The sequence below is a fragment of the Mus musculus genome, chromosome 7 (genome assembly GCF_000001635.26).
Source record: "Mus musculus strain C57BL/6J chromosome 7, GRCm38.p6 C57BL/6J".
Taxonomy (NCBI): Eukaryota; Metazoa; Chordata; class Mammalia; order Rodentia; family Muridae; genus Mus; species Mus musculus.
In genome coordinates, this window is record NC_000073.6 from 18,507,659 (window position 1) to 18,513,157 (window position 5,499).

A 5,499-nucleotide genomic window follows, 5' to 3' on the forward strand; every position below is an offset into this window, starting at 1 on the left:
AAAATGAAGGTGCAATATACCCAAACTTATGGGACGCAATGAAAGCAGTGCTAAGAGGAAATTTCATAGGTCTGAGTGCCTCCAAAAAGAAAGTGGAGAGAGCATACACTAGCAGCTTAACAGCACACCTGAAAGCTCTTGAACAAAAACAAGCAAACACAGTCCAGAGGAGTAGAAGGCAGTAAATAATCAAACTCAGGGATGAAATGAACCAAGTACAAACAAAAAAGAACTATACAAAGAATCAACAAAACCAGGAGCTGGTTCTTTAAGAAAATCTCTCTCTCTCTCTCTCTCTCTCTCTCTCTCTCTCTCTCTCTCTCTCTCTCTCTCTCTCTCTCTCTCTCTCTCTCTCTCTCCCTCTCTCTCTCTCTCTCTCTCTCTCTCTCTCTCCTTCCTTCACTCCTTCCTTCCCCTTCATTCCTTCCTTCCTTCCTTCTTTTTTTCCTTCCTACCTTCTTTCTTTCTTTTGTTCTCTGCTTCTTTCTTTCTTTCTTTCTTTTGTTTGTTTGTTCTTTCTTTTTTTTTTAATCAAATATAGTCTAGCAGGAGTCAAATTGAAAAAGGATGTTCGGGTCCAAAAGCCCACGGCATCTTAGCCTCCAGCTTGTCCCTGAAACTAACTAACACTCTTTTGTTTCTTCTACTATCTTGCTTCTGTTCCCATAATTGACCCAGAACATTTTACGACAGGAGCACTCAGGACATTTAACAATAGTTGGTTTTATGGACATTTTATGATGGGGACATTCTATTGATGTCAAAGTGTTACCAAGTGATAAAACTAGTATGTCCTGTGCACATTGGCCAGTACTGTTTGTGGTTTGCAGTTTTATAAGCCCTCTGTTTACCAACAGTAAATGAGACTAGATCAGATTTTTGTCTTGTCTCCTTTCTTTTTGTCTCCTGTCCCTTCCATTCTCACTCTCTCCCTTGAAACCCTTGCTGCTTAGTCCTGCAGGTCCGGGCAACTGGTGCCTAACATGGGGCTTGAGGATGAGGCCTTCAGTGAAGAACACTGGTGTTTCTGTTCAGACAATCTTGCCTCCTTGACTAGGGATCCTGGTGATTCCTCAGTGATCATGGGACAGGCACTTAGTAGCCATGAACTCTTTGGGGAAGGTTTGAAAAAGGCTTTAAAGGCATGAAGGATAAAGTTTAAAATACATGACTTACTTGCATTTTTTGATTTTGTAAAAGAGATTTGTCTATGGTTCCCTCTTAAAGGTACCATTGGTCCTTTTTTTTTTTAGTTTGAAGTCATTTAATTAAAAGACCAAGTGGTAAGAAGCTCATTTGTTACAGTACATTACATATGGCTCTTGTACAGATTGAAACAGACACCAGGAGTCAACTGTTCCCACCAGCACTGGACTCAGGTGACCAGAGAAGCAAGGCTTTACTTGCTGGCACAGAGACTAACTCACATGCAGAGTGCTCTTTGGTAAAGTGTCCATGTGAGATTTAAACAGCACATAAAGTCAGACTTCTAAGTTTTTAAAATACTATCTTAAAACTTGCCAAATAGCATTAAGATAGTGTAGAGTAACAGTAAGGTTTTAAAATGTCTTCTGTGATGTTTGTGATCAATGTACAAATGGAAATTAGGCTGAGGATTATGGAATATTTTTTGAGTTCCTAGATGACAGCTACTACTTTGTCCCTTCAACCCCACAAAGCACATATATAAGGCATTATTTCCTAATGGCTCTTGAAAATATGCTAATTACAATGTCAGCAGCAAAAACCTACTACTATGCCATAATAATCTCAAGACAATGCTTTTTACTATCTTAAATATCACAAAACTTGGGGAAACTGAGAAAGGAATATTTGGATCTGACACAAACCTCAAAGCAAGTGCTCTCAGGTGCAACAGCAGGTGGCCTTGATTTTCTCACCTCCTGGAGATCTGACCAGGTGCTCAGGGTTTTAAGACATTTTTAAATGAAAAACTTGCTCCCAGTGTGAATACAGGACTGCAGTACTTTAGTATTCTTTGGGTGACTTAAGATTAGTGTCATACTTTAATTATGAATGAGATCATCTTCATTGTCACTTGCACTGCTATGTTTCTAAACTCATCTAAGAGAGATTTGAAATAAATACAGCATCTGAAGGATTCTCCAATAGATGGGTTTTAAACACAGAAGGCTTTCTACCCATAAGGTTCCTGGCAATGAGGCCCCGGGCCTAGTCCTTTCACACAACAGTTTGGACAGGAGTCACACACTGTGCAGGAGAGCTGGCTCTCTCTGAAGAGGAGGTTGAGTGGTTGGAAACTTCTCTCTGAAGTTCCTCTACTTTTCGTTGAAGCTCTGCTCTTTTGGCAAGTACAAAGGAATGTTCCAAATAAAGAGCTGTACAAGTGGTCCAGGATGGTAATGAGGAAATACTCATTGAATTCAAATGCAGTAGGGAACTGTCTTGTCATTTGCCAGACACAGTCAATAAACTAAAGGAAAACAGGTGATCTGTCTGCATCAGCATGGTTCTTATCTCCATGGCCAACTCTTAGTTGGAATCTATGTCCAAAGCTCAGCCATTCTTCCTCCACAAGGACTTCAAATCCTCGTATGGTTCGGTAGTATCCATTCAACATGACCATGGCCAGGGAAGTGAGCTGAGCTGTGCGATCCCATCCATCAATGCAGTTTACCACCACAGACGTCTTCCCAGACTCGACCTTGCCAGCAATCCTAAGAGCCCCTGTAAGAATGAGCTTAATGTGTTCCAGCCAGTGTGTAGATTCTAAGTTAGACAACCAGTGAGTTTCTTCAATGTTGGGGTACACAGTCTCCTTAAGCTTCCGTAATGATTCTCTCATAACATCGATATTATGAATATCCAGAAAAATGAGTTCTGCATTTTGATAGGCATCTTTACTTTCATAACCTCTCCCCTTTGCCTTATTGGCAACAGCACTGAGACTTGGCTGAGCATCAAATGTAAATATTTTGTGAGACTGGGCATTGGAGTCCATGATAGCCTGAAGGTACTTTTCATCCTCTTTGCTTTGCTTCCCACTCACTCCAACCATGGGCTGGCTGCAGCGAGTGACTGTGGCTTGACTTTCAGGATGAATCCAGGATGCAACTGAGATCCAGCCCCGTGATCTAAAGGATGCCACTCTCTTTAGCTTCTCATCAGGAATGTTTGCTGGCACAACCAAGAGGGCAGAATATGTGTCACAGAGTTCATAGAGTTCATTTATCTTTGTTATTCTCCAGCATTCTTTTGGAATTCCCTGACTTCTGTACTCTAGAAGAGGGTCATACAGTTTCCACCTATTTTCGGGGAATACTTCTTTATACTCAAAAGCAAAAAGAGGCAAGCCATTAGACACAGGAAATGCATATTTCATTAGATTCTCAAATATGGATCTTCTTGTTCGCCCCTCCGGTTTATGAGCAAATCGTAAGTTCCTGATATCCTTGCACACAGTTTCAAGGCCATAAGAGTTTTCACCTCTGCTAGATGCACCACCAATCTTTTCTACTCTACTTATCACTCCAAGAGAAGCATCTAGAACAAATAGGGGGTCCTTCTCCATGCTCGTGAAATATAATCTGTAATTTGTGACAGTCAGCGTTCCTCGTACAGCACCAGTGAATGGACATATGTAAGTCACATCTTTGGCCATATCTTTAATGCTCTTTCCTGGAAGCAGGGCTGGTTCCTCCATTTCTGCTAACTTCTTTGACTCCCTCAGGACCCTCAAATCACGAGAAAAGTTGTCTACAGAAGTTGAAATGGAATCTGATGATATAGCAGAAGCTGATTTGCTATGCACCGAGTTCTCTGAATGAGAAGTGGAAGCAATTATAGTTTTTGAGATGTTTTATCTTCACTTCTGATGATCTTCAAATGTCAATGGTTCTTAACACATTCACTGGACAGTGAGTCCTCGCTGGGCAGCCTTGCCGCAGGGAGCTGCAAGCCGAGATTCTCGCAGCTGGAGCTCTTTCTCCATGGTGCGAGAACTAGAGGCCACTGTACACTCCGCGGCCGCCAGAGGGAGATGCAGAGGGAGGAGCGCACAGGGCTGCAGCCATGGTCAGCCTCACTCCAGGCAGGCTCCCCTATTGGTCTTAAAAGATGGGGATGTGTGGGTAGCACTTTCCAAGATTATTACAAAGATTTGGGGCAGCAGTAAATAAACCTTATAAAAGGACAAGGTAATGATGAAATGTGTTGTGTGTATGTGTTTAGAGCTATGCTAAAATCTAGAAAAGCAAAGGTAATCCTCATAGGTGCTTTTAGTCTTTGGACCCAGACTAGAGATAGTTTACACCTGACACATGAGAGAATGGGTTTGAGAAAAGAAGTCCTCTCCAACTATCTGGGGATGCTTTAGCAAATGAGAAAGTAAATGAACATAAACTGTTGCAGAGCTCTTCTAAGGACAGGAGGAAATTGGGAGACATCCTGCCTAAACTCTGGCTCCTACTAGAGGAATGTTTGGATCTGAGTATCTTAGGTAGGATATCTGGGTCCCTTGGGGATGTCTAATCCTCTCTTCTCTCTGTCTATTGTCTGTCCTTGGCGTACCAATCCATCCATGTCTGTTGTATGCTGGCCCTCGGCCTACATGAACCAGGTACACCTGGGAGGCAGGCTGGGGCTGAAAGAGGCTTAGACTGCGAGAGAAATTAATGGAAACCAAGACACGTTTCTGTTCAAGGCCTGCAAGTTTACTATGAGACTGTGCTTATAAGGGGGAAGGCCCATTCCCCCCACACCCACCCCCTCACCCTCTTACCCCACCCCACACCCCAGCCAGTACATTCTTGGTGTCTGGAGCCAGCCTGCAGGTGACATGCAGGATAGGATGTTCCTCTGCAATATCTCAGGGGCCTCTCAGCAGGTAGCAGTGTCTTGGAGGAGAGCAGTGGCCAGAGACAGAACAATAGAGCAATCTAGGTGGGAAGGCTCCACCCTAGGTAACCTCCTTCTTAGTGGCAGCAAGGTCAAAGTCTGGATCAGCCTGCTTCAAGGCTGAGTGAGGCTACACATGTCCATTAAAACTGACTGTTTTATGCTACATCCGTGTTTTCATTTTGTGGTTTGATTGATTGTTGTTTATGTGTTTCACGTTCAAGAGAAAAAAATGTTAAAACTTTACCTGCTGGTTGTTCAGCCCTTGGTTTAGTTTTAACTCATTTTTTTAAACAGAAAGAAAGAAAGAAAGAAAGAAAGAAAGAAAGAAAGAAAGAAAGAAAGAAAGAAAGAAAGAAAGAAAGAAAGAGGGAGAGAAAGAAAGAAAGAGAGAGAGAGAGGGAGGGAGGGAGGGAGGCAGGGAGGGAGGGAGGGAGGGAGGCAGGGAGGGAGGCAGGGAGGGAAAGAAAGAAAGAAAGAACAGTCTCAATTGGCCTCTAGAGCCCTGCACCTGTAGTTAGGAGTCTATCACAGCTGGAGAAGCCCTGCTAGGAGCTGGTTATCTGTAAAAGCCACTCTCAAAGGGGCCAGCAGCTTCTCAAGTTCTATGGGAAGCAAACC

General features: G+C 43.0%; 1 pseudogene; it reads right to left on the reverse strand.

Moving 5' to 3' along the window:
• On the reverse strand, positions 1,252 to 4,081 carry Gm4880 (predicted pseudogene 4880; annotated as a pseudogene).